The sequence below is a fragment of the Geotrypetes seraphini genome, chromosome 8 (genome assembly GCF_902459505.1).
Source record: "Geotrypetes seraphini chromosome 8, aGeoSer1.1, whole genome shotgun sequence".
Classification (NCBI taxonomy): domain Eukaryota; kingdom Metazoa; phylum Chordata; class Amphibia; order Gymnophiona; family Dermophiidae; genus Geotrypetes; species Geotrypetes seraphini.
In genome coordinates this window covers 37,625,823-37,649,843 of record NC_047091.1, presented here as the reverse complement: position 1 = coordinate 37,649,843, position 24,021 = coordinate 37,625,823, and the positions used below count along the sequence as shown (strand labels likewise).

At 45.7% G+C, this 24,021-nt stretch overlaps 1 protein-coding gene across 1 annotated transcript in view; it reads right to left on the bottom strand.

Annotated features, from left to right (window-relative positions):
* Window positions 1-7,137: 7,137 nt before the first annotated feature.
* Window positions 7,138-24,021, bottom strand: part of NKPD1 (NTPase KAP family P-loop domain containing 1) — a 190,641-nt gene continuing 173,757 nt past the window's right edge. The window contains exons 8-9 of the mRNA XM_033954628.1: window positions 10,606-10,717; window positions 7,138-7,262 (exon numbers count right to left, since the gene is read on the bottom strand). The gene's annotated coding sequence lies outside the window, so the exon portion shown is untranslated. The remainder of the gene's footprint in view (window positions 7,263-10,605; window positions 10,718-24,021) is intronic.

Genomic DNA, 24,021 nt, shown 5'->3' with positions numbered 1-24,021 from the left:
AGCGGTTGAGACTGGGACTGAATCTGGGAAGTTAAAGCCTTTTTTTTGTAATTGGATTAATTCTTTCTGCTCTTTGGTTTCTGCATCAACTAAGAGTTGGGAATAATGAATAATATGTGTAATAATTTCAGACCAGGGCTTACCGGCCATACCCACAACACCGTCCAGTTTGGTTTGTATGGCCTTAGGCATAGTGCCATGCAACGTTTGAAAGGCTAAGCCTTTGATCTTTTCCTTGGAACAAGGATCCCCAATTTATAGTTCCCATTTGTCCTCAAAATCCCGAATGAAAGAGTATATGTCAGAGCCAACCCTATACTGCATTGAGGTAAGCTGAGACATATCCTTCTCATCGGGATAATGAGCACGAAGGGCTTTCCAGACGGAGGACCTATAATTGTTAAAACGGTCCCCGTCAAAATTTTTAACATCAATAGTATAATTGGCAATGCCTGCGTCAGCAAAAATATCTGTAGTCACCTTGCCAACACATTCAACTAACAGGGAGCGGACGTCCCCCAAGGCAAGTTCCCATTGGGAAGTAATTTGCTCAAACTTAGAAATCCATGGGGACGCACCCGCCAACAGAGGAGGGAGTTGGGCTTTGATAGAAAGCTTATCGGCAAAGCTCCAAGCATCATATTCAGTTTTGGTGGAGCCTGCATTTGTTTGTTTAGTAATGAGGGGGGCCTGCAATGTGGGGGTTGAGGGGGTAGGAGAAATAGCAGGCGTGGGATTGGCAGGAGTGGAATTTGTAGTACTGGGTAACAAGTGCAGCCCTGGAGTGGCGTTGGTAGGGGATTCAGCTGGTTGGCCATAAAATTTCCGCTCATATTTTTCCCAGATTTTGAGACCATCTTTCATGTATTGTAGATCCCAACTTGAATCCGGGAAGCCCTGGCGGATGCATAAACGGGCAGTATTCATATGTTTTGTTTCAAATGAGCCCTCTCAGGGGAAGGGGGTAAGTTGGGGAGCACAGGACTCTGTCCAACCAGCAAGATTGTCAAGCCACGGGTGGACATAATGAGTAGAGCGCTCATGCTGAGCGATTATCTGTTTTGGGGTAAGGCAAGATTTGTAGTATGTTCCTGCTGGGTCAGAAGTCAGTGGTCCGAGGGGGATGGGAGGAATGTATTCAGAAAATAGTAGCGGTCGGAGGGGGGCTGGAAAGGGTTGAGAGCGCCCCGTGGAAAGATGTGGGGGAAGATGAATACAGGCTCCATAGGCAGTACAGTCTTGGTCTGGGCAGGAGGGAAAGCCCAAACACACCCGGCAATACTGACACTGACAGTTGGAAGCTTTATGACGCTGGGCGTAACTGACGTGAAAAGCTCGGCCACTGCAGCCAGCATTAAGGGCACAGTCAGCAGGGGCTAAGCAGGATGTGAGCTTCCAGTCGGGAGTAAAGGGAGTTGTAAGGCGATGAGTGGAGGAAGGTGGAGTAAGAGACGGTACAGAGGGAGAGTGGAGGGGGTGTGGGGTGAGGGTAGGAGGTTGAGGAGTAGACATGGAGGGTGAGGCGTGCTGGGGAGTGGCTGACATACTGTCAGACATGGATGGTGAGGCTTGGGGGATCAAGATGGTGGTGGGGACAGAGTGTTCGGTAGGAAGAGATTTATACCAGGTTTCAGAAGTTTCTGCCAGATCGATATTGTAACCGGGTCTGTGGCCTGAACGAGCCTCCACAGCACCTCACAGTGGTTACACACACAACAACACCTGCGTGTGACCCGGCCTGGAGTCACCCTGCAGGCATGGACTGACACCAAGAGTAAAACCAAAAATAAATCACAATTCCTCAGAAAAAGAAGTAAATCAAAACTCAGGATTTATTTTCTTTTAGGTAGTAAAGTCAGGATTATTAGTAGTACTACCAGCAACAGGTGAGTAGAAGGTCTTCAGTTCAAATTCAAACAGCAGAATAATAAACAGTCCAAACATAAACTACAAAAAAAATACTTTTTTTTTTTTTCTTCACCCCACTAGGTTTTGTGCTTCCCTTAGCATTCAATTTAGCCTGCTCCTAAGCAGGGCTTTTAGTTCATTACAAACAACAAAACACAACAGGGTTTAAGGCACTGGATACCCTATTGTTAGTGCTTCAAAAGGAAGCCTCTGGCAGCCATGAAATTGCACTGCCAGGAAAAGGAGAGTGCCTCAGGTTTGTTTTATTTTTCAGCATATAATAGCTTCAAATTTCCCTCCCAGATTATAGCAAACCTCTCCCTCAGTTCAGGCACCCTCAGCTTCTTAACAAGAAAAAACAAAAATGCAGAACAGTAAAGAAAACTAACAAGTCCTTAAAGGTTCAGCTTTGTTCCAAACAGTCTCTCCAATAAAGAAAGCTGAAAAAAAAATGCACTCACAGTTTCTTCTCTGCTCCTTTCAGTTAACAGGTACAGCTGGTGGACAAACCAACTTCCATGGCTTCCTCAGCCAAGCTCATTTCCTCTGGCAAGAGGTCAGTCTCCATTGGGAGTTCCAGCTCAGGCACGGTTTCTTCAAGAATATCTCCAGCTTCTTGTACCTCCATGGGTGAGACTGGTTCGCTTCTGCCTGTCCCAAGGAGACTCGCAGGGAGCAAAGGTCCCAACCTTCTCCCTAACCTGCTTCCTGCTTTGAACTGAGCTACAGGTTTTATACTGTTTGGGCCACACCCTAACCTGGCTGATTCAGCAGTCCTCAAAGCAGCTCTAGAGCTCCTCCTTTGGTGACCTGAATATTGCTGGCCTAGGAAACTTTCAGGAGATTCCAACTCCCTCTGGTGGTCAGGCTGAGGATCAGCCAGATTCTTCCTAGGACAACCTTTAGACACAACTTTCCGGGTTTTACCGGGAGTCTTAATAGGCACCCTATCTGGAACCAGGGCAGGCACGAAGTCTGTCTGGTTACATACCCCCTCCCTTAAATGATGCTTATCCTTATAAGCATGGGGTCTACTCGAATTTTCAGGGATGCGTGACAGAGCATCAACATTAGTATTCAGACTCCCTGGGCGATGAACCACAGAGAATCTGAAAGTTTGTAAGGTTAAGTACCAGCGAGTAAGGCGAGCGTTGTTGTTCCGCATGGTACCTAACCATTTAAGAGCTGCATGGTCAGTTACTAACGTAAAGTGCTTTTCTCCTAGATAGTGTTCAAGTGTCTGCATGGCCCACTTTGCAGCTAAGCACTCTAGTTCTACCACTGCATAATTTCTCTCGTTGGGATGTAACTTACGGCTCAGATATAGGACAGGGTGCTCTATGCCCTGACTCTCCTGGCTGAGTACCGCTCCCAATCCACATCCAGATGCGTCTGTCTGAAGGACAAGGGGCTTGCTGAAATCAATAGCTGCCAACACCGGCTGTTTACACAGACTATCCCTCAAATCCATAAACGCTTTCACCCCTTCCTCCTCCCAGTGCAACGCATCCGGAACGTCTTTTCTTAACATATTGGTAAGAGGGGTGGCCCTAGTGGCAAAGCTAGGTATAAATCTCCTATAATACCCCAATAGGCCTAAAAACCCTCGCAATTGTTTTTTTGTGCCAGGACGAGGATACTCCTGGATACACTTTACCTATCAAAGGTATTACCTGTCCGCGGCCCACTGTGTATCCCAAGTACCTGACCTCTCGCTGGCCCAGAAAACACTTTTTCGGGTTAACAGTGAAGCCTGCCTTCCTTAAAGCTTCCAACACTGCTCCAACATGCTCTACATGAGATTGCCACGAAGATGAGTATATTACCACATCATCCAGGTAGGCCTCAGCGTAAGCATGGTGACCCCTTAAGACTTCATTTACTGCCCGCTGACAAGTCGCAGCTGCACCATGCAGTCCGAACGGCATGCGGGTGAATTGGTATAGCCCATACGGGGTGCTAAAGGCAGTTTTGGGTTTAGCACTATGGGTCAACGGAATCTGCCAATACCCTTTAGTCAGGTCGATAGTGGAAAGATACTGTGCCTGACCTAATTTATCAAGTAATTCGTCTACTCTTGGCATGGGAAAAGCATCGAATTGTGACACCTCGTTGACCTGTCTAAAATCGATGCAAAACCTAGGAGATCCATCTGCCTTTGGAACGATCACTATGGGGCTGCACCAGGGGCTTTGTGAAGGCTCAATAACCCCTAGGGAGAGCATTTCTTGGACTAGTTCACAGACCAACTTCTTCTTCTCCTCCGAGAGGCGATAAGGCCTCACTCGGACTATTTTACCAGGACTGGTAATGATGTCGTGTGTAACCCCCTTAGTACGTCCCGGGACCGATGAAAATACATCAGAGAATTGGCCAACGAGTGTCTGTACTTGACGAGACTGTGATTCAGACAACTCTTTCCCTACATTCACCTTTTCAGTCTGCGCCAAGTCCGCTTTCTGGGGTCCTAGATCGTCCTCTTGGCAGCACTGAGCTATAAGAGCTAAGGCTTCCCTATCCTTCCAGGCCTTTAGAAGGTTGACGTGATACGTTTGTACCCGGCCCTGCTCCTCCTTAACTCTATAACTCACTGGACCTGCTTTCCCCATGATCGTGGCGGGACCTTTCCAATGGGCTAGAAATTTATGAGGGTCTGAGGGCACCAATATTAATACCCTGTCCCCTACCGAGAATTGGCGTTCTTTAGCTCCCCGGTCATAATAGACTTTTTGCTTCTTCTGAGCCCACTCGAGGTTTTCCCGTCCCAATTTGGACACTTGCGCCAGCCTTTTCTTTAACTGAGACAGGTAAGAAATAATATTTGTTCCTGTCTCTTCGGGGGGGGTCCCAACCCTCCTTAATCACATCTAGAAGGCCCCTGGGAGACCGCCCATATAATAATTCAAAGGGACTAACCCCCAGAGAGTCCTGTACTTTCTCCCTAGCAGCAAATAACACAAAGGGAATGAACAGGTCCCAATCTCTCAAATTGTCTTCTAATCCCTTCTTTAACATATGCTTTAGAGATTGATTAAACCTCTCGACTAAGCCATTGGCCTGAGGGTGATAGGCAGAGGTTCGGATATGCCTCACCCCGAGTCCTTTCCAGAATTCCTCCATCTCCCTGGACAAGAAATTGCTTCCCCGATCCGAAAGGACTTCCCTCGGAAAACCTATAGTAGAGAATAACCCCATAAGTTCCTTCATTAATACCCCCGAGGTGGTCTTCCGCAAAGGAAAAGCCCAAGGAAATCTGGTGGCCACATCCATCACCACAAAAATGAATTGGTACCCCCTAGGGGTCTTTTCCAATGGTCCTACAATGTCCATGGCTAACCGCGAGAGAGGTTCTTCCACCACAGGTATAGGGACAAGAGGCGCCCGTGCGGGTTTGCTCAAAGCCAGCCTTTGGCAGGTGGGACAGGATTTACAAAAATCCTCAATTTCTTGCCTCCACCCAGGCCAGTAGAACCTTCGCTGTACCTGTACCTGCGTGGCCTGAATCCCTTTATGCCCTGCTAGGGGTGAGTCATGGGCCGTTTGTAAGATGGGCTTCCTAAATCCCTTGGGAACTACCAACTGTTCCCCTCCTTCGTCCTGGTCTGTAGTGTCATCTCTTTCTTTATAAAGGAGGCCACGTATAACTCTCAAGCCTGATCCAGCCGATTGGGGTCCTGTAGCCTGAAGCCACAGTTCCCTCAATGAAGGATCAGCCTTCTGTTCTTGGGCAAATGTGGGAAAGGTATTGCTAATCTCCTGCGGGAGACTGGGAAATTCTTTCCTTTGCTCAGTTTGTCTAAGATTCTGTGCCCTCTGTTGTTGCTGTCTTCTTTTTTGTGCTCTGGAGGCCCTAGCCTGTGTCTGCGCCGCCGGTCTAATCACTCCCTTTTTAAAGGGAAAAACTTTTCCCAACGGGGTCTCAGGCTCCGGGCTAGGCCTTCCTTGAGAACGGGTGTTTACCAACCCCTGCTTAGTTTGCAAACAGTCCTCTAACCCGGCCCAATCCTGCCCCAAAACTATTTCATAGGGAACCCCGGGAATCAAGGCCATCGGAACCTTGTAGACACGGTCCCTATGTAGGAGGATAGTTGGCCTAAGAGTATAGCGAGCACTGTCTCCGTGTATGCATTTGATCACCACTTTGCCAGCCCCAAATGACTCTTTTTCCCCAGGAAAGATCCTTTTCCAGAATGGAACAGCCATCATGGACTGATCTGCCCCTGTATCCACCAAAGCCTTCACCACCTGGCCCCCTACTGATACATCAATAAGGTATTTAACCTCACCCCCGTTTCCAGGAGCCTTTGAACCTAACATATTCTGATGGCCAGTCGGTTCCTTCTCCTTGGAAACCGGGGCCTGCTTATTTTGAACCTTGGTTTTAACTTCGGGGTTAGAGGCCCTACAAAACTGTTGTGTGTGTCCCGGTTTTCCACACTTGTAACACCTTCTGTCCCCACCCTGAGTGTTGGGTTTATGGCTTGGGCCACAGGGATCCTTAACCTGCAGTTTCTTACCCCAACCTTTACCTAACTCCCGTGGGTTCAATCTAGATGTAGGTTCAGCTAAGGACTCATATGCTCTCCTAAAGGTTCTTGGGCATCTATAAACGCTTCAGCCACTTCCAGAACTTGTCCTAAGGTTTTACAGTTCTGCCTCTTAATCCAGGACCTGATGTTCTTTGGGACAGCTTCTAATAGTTGTTCCCTCACTATTTCTGTGAATAAGGCCCTGGCATCATTCAGAACTGGTTGCAGCCACTTTTCAGCTAGTTTGGTAATACGCTGAAGCAACGCTTTAGGCCGTTCTGTATGAAGCATTGTGGTTGCCCTGAACTTTTGTCTGTAGTGTTCTGTGGTGAAACCTAAGAAATCCAATATATGGGCTTTTACTACAGGGTAGCTATTGGCAAGCTCGGGCCCTAGGGTCTGGAATGCCGCTAGAGTCTCCCCGGCCAGGCAAGGCAGTAACCGGTACACCCATTGCTCGGGAGGCCACCCGGCAGCTACAGCAATTCTTTCAAACGAATTAAGGAAATCGTCTGGGGCATCACCGGGCGCTATCTTGCATAAATTTACATGCAATAAAGGATTAGGTCCTACCGGCGCTGGAACAGATACAGTTGGTAATGTCTGTCCTCCAGGATGCATAGCAGTCTGTTGAAGAATCTGCGAAAATACTTTGGCCTGGTCCTGCATTGTGGAAATCAGTTCCCCATGCTGCCGCATCATCGCTTCCTGATTCGCCTGCCAGCGTTCCTCGCTTGACTTCAGGATGGATTTCAAATCATCACACTGGCGCTGCCGCTCGCCAGCAAGTGTGGCTAGGATCTGGGCCTGCTCCATCCCGATCACCTAAAAACAAACAACAAGAGAAGAAAACCCAAGTGTGGCCGCTTGGAAAGTTTTGTTCCTCCCTCACTAGCCACCCCCCAGCTTCCAGCCCTCCCCAACCAGCACCACTTTATCCTCACCAGCTACCCCTAGGTACTCTTACCGGAGGTACTGGTGAGTCTTCGCATTCGTGCTGATTGGGTGCACCGCCCGTGCTGTCTCCGGTCTGGAACTGGATTATGGGTTGGTCCACGGGGTCATCTGGGTCCTCCAGGAACTCGGGTCGAGAACTACGATCTGTTCACACCACCCCTGAACTCCAACTGACTCCTCGCCGCACTCCTCCACAGGATATGCCGCCGGCTTTATTCCTGCTTCCGGTTTCCGGATGGAAACTCCTCCTTCATTTAGGTTACAGGAACCTCTCAGGCAAAAAGACTCCAACAATAAATGGGTAAATAGTTCAAGTGACCAAACAAAAAATAATCAAATTTGTCTTTCCAGCACAAGTTCAAAATGGCACCAACAAAAAAAAATTTTTTTTTTTTTTTTTTTTTCAAAATTGCAGTACCTTGGTGTCGCCTGCAGGAGGTGCACTATCCCACTCCTGATACCAAATATGTGTAACCGGGTCTGTGGCCTGAACGAGCCTCCACAGCACCTCACAGTGGTTACACACACAACAACACCTGCGTGTGACCCGGCCTGGAGTCACCCTGCAGGCATGGACTGACACCAAGAGTAAAACCAAAAATAAATCACAATTCCTCAGAAAAAGAAGTAAATCAAAACTCAGGATTTATTTTCTTTTAGGTAGTAAAGTCAGGATTATTAGTAGTACTACCAGCAACAGGTGAGTAGAAGGTCTTCAGTTCAAATTCAAACAGCAGAATAATGAACAGTCCAAACATAAACTACAAAAAAAATACTTTTTTTTTTTTTTTCTTCACCCCACTGGGTTTTGTGCTTCCCTTAGCATTCAATTTAGCCTGCTCCTAAGCAGGGCATTTAGTTCATTACAAACAACAAAACACAACAGGGTTTAAGGCACTGGATACCCTATTGTTAGTGCTTCAAAAGGAAGCCTCTGGCAGCCATGAAATTGCACTGCCAGGAAAAGGAGAGTGCCTCAGGTTTGCTTTATTTTTCAGCATATAATAGCTTCAAATTTCCCTCCCAGATTATAGCAAACCTCTCCCTCAGTTCAGGCACCCTCAGCTTCTTAACAAGAAAAAACAAAAATGCAGAACAGTAAAGAAAACTAACAAGTCCTTAAAGGTTCAGCTTTGTTCCAAACAGTCTCTCCAATAAAGAAAGCTGAAAAAAAAATGCACTCACAGTTTCTTCACTGCTCCTTTCAGTTAACAGGTACAGCTGGTGGACAAACCAACTTCCATGGCTTCCTCAGCCAAGCTCATTTCCTCTGGCAAGAGGTCAGTCTCCATTGGGAGTTCCAGCTCAGGCACGGTTTCTTCAAGAATATCTCCAGCTTCTTGTACCTCCATGGGTGAGACTGGTTCGCTTCTGCCTGGCCCAAAGAGACTCGCAGGGAGCAAAGGTCCCAACCTTCTCCCTAACCTGCTTCCTGCTTTGAACTGAGCTACAGGTTTTATACTGTTTGGGCCACACCCTAACCTGGCTGATTCAGCAGTCCTCAAAGCAGCTCTAGAGCTCCTCCTTTGGTGACCTGAATATTGCTGGTCTAGGAAACTTTCAGGAGATTCCAACTCCCTCTGGTGGTCAGGCTGAGGATCAGCCAGATTCTTCCTAGGACAACCTTTAGACACTCCTTTCCGGGTTTTACCGGGAGTCTTAATAGGCACCCTATCTGGAACCAGGGCAGGCACGAAGTCTGTCTGGTTACAATATAGACTGCATTTTTATCTGTCAGATCGATATAGACTGTATGTTTAACGGGCTGTGTGTGTGAGCGAGTACAAACAGGGGAGCCTGGGAGGGTCAGGGATGCCTGTGGTGTAGCCCCAGTACCGTGGACCTTGGGTGTGGCTGCGGGGGCAGGAAGGTCTATGATAGGTGTTTGGGAAGGGGGCGACGTTCCTATGGAGCGCTCCCGCCAAGTTGTGCTGACCTGGAAAGGGTCACTGGACCGAAGGGAATTGTATGTCAAGGTGAGGGCTCCTAAGGAGCCTCCTTGAGGGACTTTGTGGGCGGGCAGAGTTTCAGCAGGTGGAGCCGGAGTAGCCGGAGGTGTAAGGACGGTCGTAGGTGGAGCTGGAGGTGCAACAACGGTTGCAGGGGGTATGGGAGTTGTGCGGACGGTGACATCCATCGTAGGCTGCTTATAGATGGAGGGCCAAGGACGGACAAGGCCATCCGAAACATTCTTATGGGCTGCAGTGATAGTACAGGCACCAAAGGCTGTACAATCTTGTGGGTCTGGACAAGCGACAGACGCGACAACCAAGTTGTTCGTATTGGCAGGAGGGGTCTTCATGCCTCTGAGCAAAGCTAACATGATCTGTAAGGCCATGACATTCTTTATAAAGGCAGTCAGTGGGGTTAGGGCAGCGGGATGTCGGGGAAGATAAGGTAGCCGATTCTTGGGCGAAAGCACTTTGATTTTGAATCCTTTTTTCCTGAAGGATTCAGTTGGTACAGGAATCTAGATCAATTTTAAACTTGGCTAATTCCTCATCTTGCCAATGTACCTGTGTGTATTTGGGTTGTGGTTCAAGGGAACCGTGGTTAGAATGATGGGTGGGTAATGATGAGGTATCAGAGGGAAATAGTGTATGGGGGACAGATCAACAAAGCCATTTATTTGTTAAGAGGGTGCAGTACTGGTGGCAGATAATTTTGCCTGACTGCGTTTTGTAGTTTCTGGGGGTACATAAGGGGCCTGATCGTATCCGCAGGCCGGGGGCTGCAGAAAAGGATATATGCCGGATGATGGTGCGGCCGGACTAGGAGTGGTAGGGACATGGGTATATGGGGGTGGAGAGGCGCCCTTATGGGGACTAAGCTCAGGTGGCATTGGGTCTGGGGCTGAAGGGTTAATATTAGCCATAGCTGGTGTAACTCTAAGGGGTGGGTCCACACATCGTGCTCGCCACAGTTTCCACATTTCTAAGTGTTTAACTCGTGATTTTCCTTTTTTGTCATTAAGAATAGTGGTACGGAGGGAAAGTAAATCATTGTAAAAGAGAGATCCCTGTGGGGGCCATGTCCATTCGGTAGAATTTGGGGGATGGTTCTTGGAAGTATGTTTAACCCATTTGTCATAGAAATGGTGAAGGAGCTTATGTAATTCTGGGTGTGTTACACTTTTTAGGAGAGCTAAGGGGAGCATAGTACCTCAACTTATTTCAGCAATCATATATTTGTAAAAAAAACATATATTTACCTTGAGGCGAAGCACTCTTCTGAAATGAACCTAAGAAGAATAGTATGGAAGAATGGAAGGCCGGGCGTTGGCCGAGTAGAGGAAAGAATTCAACCAGCAATCGACTCAGAGTCTGCACCAAAAAGAAAAATTAAAGGAGAGTAAAAAAGAAGGTATATAATGGGAAGTGTTAGTGGGTGACAATACAACTGCGTTGAACTATATCTATGTTATCCTAGTCACTCTTCTTGGTTCTATTCTGGCTGCGCTACCCGCCAGTGATTAACTATGTTTATATATGCTGACTACGCTTCCCGCCAGCCCTGAATATATCCTGACTCCTGAACTATATCCTGACTACGTTTCCCGCTAGTCGTGAACTTATCCCTTATTCCTGAACTTTATCCTGGCTGCGTTTCCCGCCAGTCTATGCAGGACCAGTAGGATAACTAAGGATGGGAGCCCGGTCCCGGGCAAATCGACGTAGAATCCTGCTCCAAGATCCGGGATCGTCCAAAGTTGACGCCACTGGGCCTGTGCAAAGAAAAACAAACAGGATTAGTAAGGAAGGAGAAACTGGTGTTTAGGGCTGACCATATTCCATTGCTGGTTTTTAAGCTAGGAGGGAAAAAAGCGGTATGAAAGGGCGAGCAAGATACAAAGGACAAACCAACAAATCTGCAAGAAAATAATGAAGTTTAAATACAGACAATGCATAAGTAAAACGTAAAAACCCAGGAGCGAACTTTTGGCCAAAAGTAATGGAGAGGCAATCTGACAAGCAGAATGTAGGCCTGCAATCCAGTGAGGTCACTTAAGGAGCGTGTCTTGATCCCCTCTTTCACAGTCGAGAGTCACCACTGAAGTAGGCCGCTGTTTAGGCCTACCTCAAAGGAGACCTCACACGCTATATACTGGTTTCAATAAGTATGTATTTATTTAGCCAATCAATAACAGCTTACAGAAATAAATCATTTAGCATATAGCGTAACAGAAGGTGATCTTCAGGCCTGAGGATCCTCTGATGTCTGTTCTGCTTACTTCCTCCTAAAGGCCTGATTTTATACATTTCTTGGTGTCCAACACCATGTTGGCCTAAATCACCTGATACATCTTTATTGGCTATTTTCCTATGCATCACTACCTAACTAAACTCATTTATTGGCTGGTTTACTTGCGTCGTGTTATACGTTTGCTCTGTTTACCGTAAGACCTAACCTTTTCCCATAAATGCCTCTTCCCTATACCATATAAGCAATTCCGAGCATCAAACCCCCTCCCAGCTGTGGTGTCCTAACACATTTCTGGCATCTGGTGTTAGATGATAATTCTTGAGAATTCTATCTTCTGACCATGTGCTGTGTTCATCTTTGCATGATATCCGGCTGGGTGCGGCCCTAATGCCAAACCTCAGCATTAGGACCTGTTATTTTCTCTCAAGTTTCACTGACACAGTAGCTAACTTAGCTTAAAGACAGGGTATTTCCCCATCCTTGTAGGCCTTCTGGTAAATGGTGTGAAATATCTTTTCACAGTTAATCTACTGTCTTTATCAGCTGCAGAGATAGATATCAGTTGCAGGGAGAGAGAGAGAGAGAAAAGTTTCTGTGAGCTCTGGTTTCTTTTTATCCTACTTCACCTGTTCTATATCAGGACTTACAAGGATTTTTCCATACCAGAATTTTCCATGATCTTTCTTCTTTCCATCTCCCTCCTCCTCTCAGCGCTCAAATGTCTTGCGCTCACTTTTCTTCGTGCATTTGCACGTGCAGTTGTGTCTTGCACGCATTTGACTTGCCACCATGGGGCTGTGTCTAAAAACCGAATGCAAAACGGAATATAAGGTGACATAAATAGAAAAAATCATCTTAACGAACCTCAAAAAAGGTGATCAAAAGGGGATGAAAACGTGGGGATAAAAAGACTACCCCATGTGAAAACATATACTGGGAAAGTGAAAAAAATGTGGCACTGGAAAACAGATGATGGATTGACAATGACACGATAGATCCGATCCCAGAATAATACAGAATAATAAAAGTGAAGAGATACCCATTATGTGGAAAATAGGAGAAATAAAATAAAATGAGAAATGACATCAGAAATGAAATAATACTCAAGTGAAAAAGGAAAGCAGCACGTGACAGAACATACATGATGTGTTATTACAGCAATACATGATGCATGCCACATTATAAGGCCATGTTGTAAATCTTATATAGAGAAGATAAGAAGTGAATGAATATATTTTCAAATAAATTATTCATATATAAGAAACAAATGACAAATGGTGTTAATACTTTAAAAGACCGCGGATAAGAGTCAGATTAAAAAGCATAAAATAAATTGATATAAACAAATGAATACATTAAACAGTAACATATTATAAAAAGCAAACACAGAATAAAGTTTAGACACTGCATAATAGTGATATCAGACCGAATATGCATAAAATCACATGACAATATAATAAAGCATTACAACATGGTATACATAAAATATGCATAAAAATAAAATCTTGAGTTCATTTTACTGGTAATGTTGAACGGTGCTGCTGGAGCCACTCCTTTTTCCAGTTACTGTTCAAATTAACTTCAAGAGGGTGTTTCAGATTGTGATTGCTATGCACTTCCAAGCAGAAGGTTTCTGGGTCAGTCCCAGGACAAGGCTTCTAATTCTTGGGTCAGCTGGGATTGGGGATGCTGTGAAGATGGTGTTCATAGCCCTAGGACATAGGAAGAGCTGTGACTATTCTGCAGAGTCATGTCTAGATGGCCGATTAGGGACTCATGTTTGACAGAGACATTTAATAATCAGTCCACTTAGTGGCTTGAACAACCAGAGCCAAGATAGAAACTACATTTTCCAGGAAACATATTACAATGTAGGCTGGTACGGCTCTACAAATAAGCATCCACAAATAGCTTAGTTTTCAACAGTTTTTTGAAACTAAAGCGATCAGTGCTTAATCATAGATGTCCCAACAACTCATTCCAAAGTGACATTCCAGCCACTGAAAACATCTTAGATTTTGTAGTTACATATCTCACACTTTCTTCAGTATTTGCTAGTAATCTCATGCCACTTTCTGACTGCAAAGCCCTGTTCGGTCTAGAGACCTTCCAGAGTTATTATTTTTGCTTTCCCTACATGGGACATTGTGTCACATTATTACTTTCTTTTTCAATTTGATTGTACTAGAATTCTGCAGATTGTGAGCTCTATTGTTTTTTGATACAAATATAGTGACCATAAATATAACTTCTCTGAATGTTAAAGGTTTCACCAATCCTATTAAGAGAAAGAAAATCCTCTTATATCTGAAAAATCTACATGCCAACATTTGTTTTCTACAGGAAACTCATCTGATTGATTTGGAGGCAAAAGCTTAAGGTAAAAATAATGGAGTTATCTCATTGATTCGTAAATCATTTCAATTCAAACTTTTTTTCATCTTTTTGATTTAGAAGGAAGATGGTCTCATATAGAGGGTGAAATAAATGGCTTACTGATTATTTTAGTCAAGTTATATGCCCCTAACTCGGAGGACCCTTCTTTTTTTTATATACTTAATACTTTCTCTTTTACATCAGTTACAATGCATACTATCCTAGGTGATAATTTAAACTTCCCATTTGATCCAGTTTTGGACAGATCATCCATCACTAGACTAGCCAAACTTCGAATAAGATCATCATTAACATCTCTGGATTGGCCACCATGAGAACAGGCTAATGGGCTTGATGGACCATTGGTCTGACCCAGTAAGGCTATTCTTATGTTTTTATGTATGCTCTAATGGTTGGTCTGGAGGCTACAAAATCCCACACTAAGAGACTTTACGTTTTATTTGGCTACTCATCACACATATTCTAGGTTGGACTCATTTTTGGGCAACCAAAGACTTAGTACCTATGTTATGTTTAAATCATAAGAACATAAGAAGTTGTCTCCACTGGGTCAGACCAGAGGTCCATCATGCCCAGCGGTCCGCTCCTGCGGTGGCCCATCAGGTTTCTGACTATTCCTATAACCTACCTCTACTTCTATCTGTACCCCTCAATCCCCTTTTCTTTTAGGAACCTATCTAGACCCTCCTTGAACCCCTGTAGCGTGCTCTGGCCTATCACAGCCTCCGGGAGCACGTTCCATGTGTCCACCACCCTCTGAGTGAAAAAGAACTTCCTAGCATTTGTTCTAAACCTGTCCTTTTTCAATTTCTCCGAGTGCCCCCTTGTACTTGTGGCTCCCCACAGCCTGAAGAATTTGTCCCTGTCTACCTTCTCTATGCCCTTCATGATTTTGAAGGTTTCTATCATGTCTCCTCTAAGTCTCCGCTTTTCCAGGGAGAATAGCCCCAGCATTTCCAATCTGTCAGTGTATGAGAAGTTTTCCATACCTTTTATCAGTTTTGTCGCTCTTCTCTGGACTCCCTCAAGTACCGCCATGTCCTTTTTGAGGTATGGCAACCAGTACTGGACACTGTACTCCAGATGTGGGCGCACCATTGCCCGATACTTTTTATTAAAGTTTCCAAATTCAACAGCAAACAGATACAATATGTGCTTTTCACAAAAACAATCAACTGTTATAACTTGACAGCAACCAACCCCACCACCTCCCAGACCCTATGTTAAAGGTCATTAATATTGGGGGCAGTGAGGATGGCTGCTTGACTGCTGAGCTCCTCCTTGAAATACTGCTTTTCTTCTGATAATGTCATCAGGGAAACAAACTAGAATAGAGGATGCCTCTACTGCTAAAGGAACAAGCAAGAGATTGAAGGCTAATCCCATTGCTCCATCTAATGTGCCTTTACCTAAAGACTCCATAGAGATGTTAGAACAAATGATGGAGAGATTGAAAAGTGTACAAGAACTGCTTCAAGATAATTCAAATAAACTGGCATCAATGCAAGAAGAAATGGGAAATTTAACTAAGCAGGTACAGATCTCTAATGTTAGGTTGGAGACCTGTGAGCATCGAGTAGAGACTTGTGAGACCAAATTGCTACAGTGCCAGGCTGTTTTACATTTGTCAAAAGAGCTGGAAGATTTGAGCAAAAGGGGGAGATAGAAAAATGTAAGAGTGATCGGTATTCCGGAGGGGGCTGAAGGTTCAGATCTTATAAAGTTTTTGAAAGACTTATTACTGAAAACCCTCTCATTAAAGTTTTCACAGCCGTTAGAATTTGAGAGGGCTCACAGAATCTCATTAAGGAAAAATAATGGCTCTAAAGGGCCCAGGCCGATAATTTTTAAATTGCTGCATTTTTCCCAGGTAATGGAAATACTGCAGATGGCCAAAGAAAAGTGAAATATTAAATGCCAGGATTCAAAAATCTTTCTCTTACCTGATTTTGCCCCAAAGACTGCAAGTGTAAGAAAACAATTTCTAATGCTCCACCCACAACTTCAGCAGATAGGAGCAAAGTATGGGCTCTTTTACCCAGCGGTGATGAGAATAACTGTCAACTATGAGGAGACAGGAAAGTTGCAGGAGAACATTGACAAGTGTCCTGAAGAAGAGATGTCATAATTCTTGGAGCATGTTTTTTTTTTGGGGGGGGGGCTTAATGTTGGTCTAGTAAGAAAATTTTTTTTGAATCTAGCCCATAATCTCTTTTTCCAGTGAAATAAGTGAGACATTCTAGACCAGGGGTGCCCACACTTTCTTGGCCAAGTCAAAATGATCTACCAACAATAAAATTTTTAAAAGCACACTGTACGCAGAGAAAATGTTAATTATCATTTATATTCAGGTTTTTTTCAAAGAGGTCAAGGCAGATAACTTTTAAAATATGCAATGTCACTTCAGTAACAGCTAAACAAAAATAGACAAATATAACCCCTTCCCTTTTATTAAACCACGATAGCAGTTTTTAGCACAGGGAACTGCGCTGAATGCCCCACGCTGCTCCCGACTCTCATAGGCTCCCTGCGCTAAAAACTGCTATCGCGGTTAACTAAAAGGAGGCCATGGTGCAAAATATAGACAGCAGATATAAATTCGGACACATTTTGATCTCTAAATTGAAAATAAAATCATTTTTACTATCTTTGCTGTCTGATGATTTCTGGTTGCACTTCCTCTTCTGACTGAAAATCCAATATTTCTTTCTTTCTGCCTTTCTTTCTATGCCTCCTGCATGCTTCCTCTGCATCTGCATGCTCTCTCTCTGTCCCTCCATGAATCCAACTTTTTCTTCCTCTCTGACTCCTCCCCTTTCTTTCTTTCTTTCTTTCTCTCTCTGTCCCTTCTTTCTTTTTTTATTTTAACAAGTTTTATTGAATTTTGACAATGGCAAATACACCAGATAGCCAAATCCCCACCCCAAAACATAAACAGTTATACTCAGGGCCGCCATCAGAAATTTCTGGGCCCCTTACTGAGCAATCCTATTGGGCCCCCCATGCACCCCTTCCCCCCCCCCGACGCCCCCCCTTCTTTCACGGGCCGAATACACACATACTTTTCTGCTAATGCTCCACCTAAGCCAGTCCCTTAAAATCTTCTCACATCCATTGGGTGATTTGGCATAGAGGAGATATTCATAAAAAGAACGTCTGTCAAGATCTTTACTCATAGACTGTGCCATTTGCTTTAAATCATCTTCCATCATTAATCCAAATTGCACAATTCTTTCTCTGTCTTTGTCCTGAATGGCATCTGGCCACATTGCTGGATCCTTCCAGTCAACAAATTTATGAGCAGGCGCGGTGAACGCATTTTTAAACAAATGTAGTTTATCCTTGTACTCTTTATGTAATTTTAATCATCTAAGGATATGTTTGTATGTTTATTGTTCAAATGGTTTTATTTATTTCCCCAAATTTATTTTTGTTATACGCATTGAAAATATTTGATATTGCGTTTAAATCAAAATCTCAATAAACTTGAAACTTGAAACGAGTGTCCGTGAGATTGTGGGAGAGTTAAATACTCAAAACTTAGAAGAATAACAATTTACTTAAAGTTTTTGCTACGCCAGCTTTCTGGTATCTTTACATACAGTGGCATATGTAGCATATGTAACACCCGGGGCCCATCATTTTTTGGCACCCCCCATCTGTAAGAAAAACATGATTTTTAGTAACAAACCACACGTCACACATGAGTACCTAGGAAAAGGCAGCATCTTACATATTGCAGTGAGCAGTACATCAATACACCCATTGTAAAACTAAACAAGCCAGACCAGCACAGATCAATCCTACACCATCAATCCTAACAGAAAACCATGTCTTTCGAACACACAGAACACAGAAAACACCTTCGCCTAGTATGGAATATGTCATCACAAACTAACCCCTCACTCTTTTACAAAACTGTAGTGTGGATTTTAGCCACAGTGGTAACAGCCCTGACGCTCATAGAATTCTGAACATCAGAGTTGCTACCACTACGGCTGGCACTAAAAAACGCTCCACAGTTTTGTAAAAGGGGGGATAAAATAGAAATACACAGTTTCAACGCTCTAGCTCAGAGGTGCCCAAACTTTTTGAGCTTGTGAGCTACTTTAAAATGACCAAGTCAAAATGATCTATCAACAATAAAATTAAAAAACACAAAGCACACTATACGCTGAGAAAATGTTAATTATCATTACTATTCTGGTTTTTTTTCAAAGAGGTCAAGACAGATGACTCTATGCATTGTCATCTCAGTAACAACCATACAAAAATAGACAAATATACCCTCCATCCTTTTTATTAAACCACAATAGCAGTTTTTAGCGCAGGGAGCTGCGCTGAATGCCCAGCGCTGCTCTTGACGCTCATAGGCTCCCTGCGCTAAAAACCACTATTGCGGTTTAGTAAAAGGGGACCATATTGTAAAATATAGACAGCAGATATAAATTCAGAACTGTGCATAGTAAGTGAAGGGAAGTTTTCATCTCTGGGAATTTACCCAGTTAACTATTAAGTTATTTGGGCAAATTCCTTTGAAAACTGTGGTAATAGTGCCTCCACTTTGCTAAATTTAAAATAAAATCATTTTTCCTACCTTGTCTGGTGATTTCATGAGTCTCTGGTTGCACTTTCTTCTTTTGACTGTGCATCCAATCTTTCTTCCCTTCTTTCAGCCTGTATGCTTCCTCTCCTCCACACCTCATTCTCTCCACCAACTTTTTCTTCCTCTCTTCATGCCCCCTTTCTTTTTTTCTGTTTCTCTTCTTTCCTTCTGTTTCCCTGCCTGCCCCATTTATTTCTTTCTCCCTGCCATTCCCCAAGCCACTGCCACTGCCGCTGCCATCGGGGAACAGGACCCACCAATGGATAACAGGCCCCAAAGCTGACGCCGACGCCGACGCATGCTCTCCCTGCTTCGGGCCGATCAGTCTTCCTCTCCCCAACGTCAATTCTGCCGTCGGAGAGGAAGTTCCGCCCAGCCAGGCAGCGATTGGCTGGCCTGAACTTCCTCTCCGATTGCAGAATTGACGTCGGGGAGAGGAAGACTGATCGGCCCGATAGATTAGATCGCCAAGACAAAGTGAGTCCTGGGTGATCGACTCACTTTGCCTTGGCGAGCTACTGGCGCCCCTGCCTTAGAACACTGCCTAGGACCCTGGGGGAGCCCAGGCCCCCTGTCAGCTCTGGGCCCCTGAATGCAGGACTGGTAGTACTGCCCTGATGGCGGCCCTGGTTATACTGGTACTCTCCAACCCAAATTTTCCCCCCTCCATCTCTTTCTTTTTTTCTTTTTCTTTCTCCCTGCCCCCTTTCTTTCTCTCTCCCTGCCCCCCTCTCCCTGCTCCCCAAGCCACGTCCGCCAATTTCTCCCTGCTTCCCCGACGCCAGGCCCACAGCCATTCCCCCCGACGTCAATTCTGATGTCAGAGAGGAAGTTCCAGGCCAGCCAGGCAGCGCAAATTGACCCGGATCTTCCATGGCCACCGGACCCTGAGAGAAGGTCTGGATAGACGCGTAGACAGAGACTGTATCCCATGCTCAGCCACAGCAGATCTGCATACCATAGTCTTCAAGGCCAATTGGGTGCCACCAGAATGACATGCCCGGGATGACCCGCAATCCTCCAAAGGACCCGGCCAATCATGGGCCAAGGAAAAACATAGAGAAGAACTCCTGGAGGCCACATTTGCATCGAGCCCCTAGCTTCCAGGCTCAGATCTGCGACTGTTGAAGCGCTGTGCCTTCTTGTTCCTTGCCTTGGCCATGAGGTCGAAACTGGGCTGCCTCCAGTGTCACAAAATTGCCCAGAACACCTCCAGTGAGAGGGCCCACTCGCCCAATTCCAGAGTTTATCATCTGAGAAAATCCGCTTGAACGTTGTCCACTCCTGCCACATGTGCTGCCGTCAGCACCAGAAGATGACGTTCTGCCAAAGGAAAAGCAGGTGGGTTTCCTGAGCCAAGGGAGAGCTCTTGGTCCCTCCCTGGTGATTGACATAGGCCACTGCCGTCGCATTGTCGGAGAAGACCCAGATGGCCTGTCCCTCCAGAGTCACCTGCAGTGTTCTCAGGGCGCGACAAATGGCTCTGGGCTCCAAACTGTTGATGACCACCTTTTCTGAGACGGAGTCCAACAGCCCTGAAGAGGACAACAATTGCAGTGCGCTCCCCAGCCCCGAAGGCTGGCATCTGTTGTCAACACAGTCCAGGAATCATTGTGCAATGGAATGTCCTTGCAGAGCAATTGAGGATGAAGCCACCAGTTCATGCTCGCTCAGGCCTCCAAAATCCACGGCAGACACATCTGTAAGGCATCCCTATGGGGTGCCCAGTGGGAAAGCAAGACATGCTGAAGAGGATACATGTATGCTCTCGCCCAAGGGACGACATCCAGCGTGGCCACAATGGATCCCAGAACCTGCAGGTAGTCCAATGCCGCAGGAACCAACTTCTTCAAAAGAGCAATAATCTGAGCACACAGCTTCTGACTGCGAACCTCAGGAAGGTAAACACAGACTATCACCGTATTCCAGCGTCTGTAGTGGCATCAGATGACTCTTCCTGTAGTTGACAATCCAGCCCAGGTCTTTCAGCACCTGGAGTATCTACCCCACCATGTGTTGCCCCTCTGACAAGGAGGAGGGGGCTCTGATCAGCTAGTCATCTAGATAAGGGTAAACCTGGAACCCCATCTTCCTTAGATGAGCCGCCACTACCACCATCACCTTGGTGAAGGTCCAGGGCGCTGTTGCTAAGCAAAAGGACAGAACCAAAAACTGGTAATGCTGATCCAGAACATGAAACCGCAGAAACTTGCGGTGGGCCAGAAAAATGGGAATGTGCAAGTACACCTCCATCAGATCCAGGGAGGCCAGAAATTCCTCCGGAGCCACTGCTGCAATGACCGGCTGCACGGTCTCCATTTGGAATCGAGGAATCTTAAGCACTGCATTCACATGCTGAAGATCTAGAATCAGTCTCCAATCTTTTGATCCTTTCTTTGGTATCTGCCTGAGCCCGAGAGGCGATGTGACTCCGGCTCTATAGCTCAAATATCCAGCAAGCACTGAACAGTAGTCTGGAATTTGTGCGGCTTGTCCGGGCGCCCAGACGGAGAATCCACAAACCAATCTGACAGAGGTTGGGCAAATTCCAGTTTATAGCCTGACCAAATAATTTCCAAGACCCACTGGTCTGCTGTAATGCACATACAGGCAAGCAGAAACTCCTAGAGCTGACCCCCTATCCACAGAGGGGCATGCGGCTCCCTGATGTCATTGTGTCATTCATGCAGGATGGGCGGCGGAAGGTTGGAAACGCCTGTAGCCTGCATACCGACCCCAGGACTCTGTGAACATCTCTGCGACAAGGAAGAAACATAACAACTGCCCCTTGAAAGGCAGTTCCTTGGAGGTGGAATCACCAGCCCACTGCCAAACTCAAAGCATTTGGTGTGCCAAAATGGAATACGCTGATACCTTTGCCAGCATTTCAAAAGATCATATAAGGCATCTGCCATGTAATCTGTCCCAGGCATCAGAAGCTGAGGAGGAAGTTCCACCGTGTCATTCTCCAGTGTACGCAGCTGAGAGAGACAGGCGTGTGCCACAAAGGACGTCACCACCACTGCCTTAATGCCTAAATTCACTGTCTCGAAAATTTTCCTGAGGACTACATCCACACAGCGGTCTTGCATATCCTTCAACACCACTCCCCCATTACTGGGAAGAGAGGTGCGCCTAGTCACCTGAGCCACCAAGGAATCCACCTTTTGCTGTCTCAGAAGCTGCTGGCACTCCTGTGTCATAGGATACAAACAGGACATAGCCCTAGCATTTCTCAAAGGATCTTCTGGAGAGTCAAACTGCTCAGAGACCATACAACTCATATCTGGATGCCAAGGAAAGGTTGCAGATTGTGAGCATATAATGCAAAGCCAGGGAGAAGTGGAAGTAGCTAGCTGAGCGGCCAAGTTCAATTCCTGCAAAGATTCAGCAATCAGATCAGGCAAAGCCGCAAATGTAAATAAGTGCAGCACAGTCGGATCATCACCACGATTTGGAGCCCCTAAGGCAGACATGTCAAACTCTGGCCCGCGGGCCAAATCTGGCCCGCAGTGTGATAAAAGTTGGCCCGTCAGACATTTCCCAATTTATACTTAAGCTGGCTCGCCAGCACGAACCGCTGCTCTTCATTAGCACCTTCCTCTGCCTTTGCCTGGTCTTCCCTCCATCCTGGCCTCCTCTTCAAAGCAGCCTGCATAGGATTGCCAGTCGGCTGTAGTGAACCTAGCGGCCTCTGCAGCACGTTCCCTCTGCTGCAATCAGAGGAGGGGCGGGAGCGCGGCAGAGGGAATGTGCTGCGAAGGCCGACGCAGCCTGCTAGGTTCGCTACAGCCGACCAGTGATCCTATGCAGGCTGCTTTGAAGATGAAGCCGGGATGGAGGGAGGGTGGGAACTGCTGGCCAGAGACTAACAAAGCCTTTAAACCAATCATTGGTATTCTGTCAACCACCAGCAAATTGTCCTGTTCTTCTTCCTCTCTGATCCCATAATTTTTTTGTTCTCTTTTCAATTGTCAGTGCTGTTGATTTCTTCTTTCTTGTGGACTTTTTTATGTAACAAGTGGAGCAGTCTTAGGTGAATATGTACAGATTGGGCCTGAACCAACTCATGCTCCATTACCAGGCAGTATAGAGGGTGGAGGGTAATTGTGGAACTTAGAAGCACAGCTTTCATTGGCTCAGTCCCAGGCCAAAATGCTATCAAAACCTGTTGCTGCTGACACAGTCAAGCCCTGGATCAGCTCCTGTGTCACAGAAAAGTTGCATGGGGCTTGGAGTTTGAAGAGGATAGAGAAGGTGTGTGGCAGATGGAAGATGGATGATTAGCACAGAGAAAGAAGGAAACGACAAATGAGCAGGAGACCCTGGCAAGCGAATTATCAGAAGGCAACCAGAGCCTGGGACCAACATGATTTGAATAATGACCATACAACAAAAAGTAGAAAAAATAATTTTATTTTCTGTTTTGTGATTACAATATGTCAGATTTGAAATGTGTATCCTGCCAGAGCTGGTGTTAGACAGCAAGTGTGAACTAAGACCTAAAAGAGAGAGAAAAAGTCTTTTTTATTTATTTTGTTTACATCACAGAGCCGGCATGGGGTTGGAGAGGTTTGAACCCTATACTTCTACTAAGACTAAGGGGTCCTTTTATTAAGGTACGCATTTAGCGTGTGCTAATCTTAAGTGTACCTTAATAAAAGGACCCCTACATATCAATAAAAAATTTGGCCCGCGACTTAGCTTATGTTTTAGATTTTGGCCCCTTATGTGATTGAGTTCAACACCCCTGCCCTAAGGGGTCCGTGGATCCAGTACCCAAGTCCGGATCCCCCAATCCGGGAAGGGCTGCACTATCAAACAAAGGATCAGAGAAGTCAGGATTAGCTATTGGATCCCCTAGAACAGGAGTCGAAAAAGGAACAGGTGGAGGAGGGGAGCTCTCCAAGGGCACCCCGCCACCTCTAGGAGGAGGCAGAGATCTTCCAGCACCAAAACCTCTGGTCTGAAATTCAGACCACAAAAATCTCATAAAGTCAGAAAAAATATCAGGTCCCTGGGGCATAGAGTCACCCTTAAATGACTTAGAAATATAGAAACATAGAACATGACGGCAGAAAAGGGCCGGCAGCCCAACAAGTCTGCCCAATCAGGATCCCTCCCACCCTCGAGAAACCCTCTGTTATACTTTTGTAGCGACCCCATCTGCTTTGTCCCATCATCCCTTGAAGTCTAGCGTGCTACTGGCCTCGACTACTTGACGTGGAAGACCATTCCATCTATCAATCACCCTCTCAGTGAAGAAGTATTTCCTGGTGTCCCCATGAAATCTTCCTCCCCTAAGTTTTAGCAGATGTCCTCTTGTCACCGTGGGACCCGAAAGAGTAAAGATTTCCTCCTCCTCCTTGATGTGGCCCGTTATGTATTTGAAGGTTTCTATCATGTCCCCCCTTTCTCTGC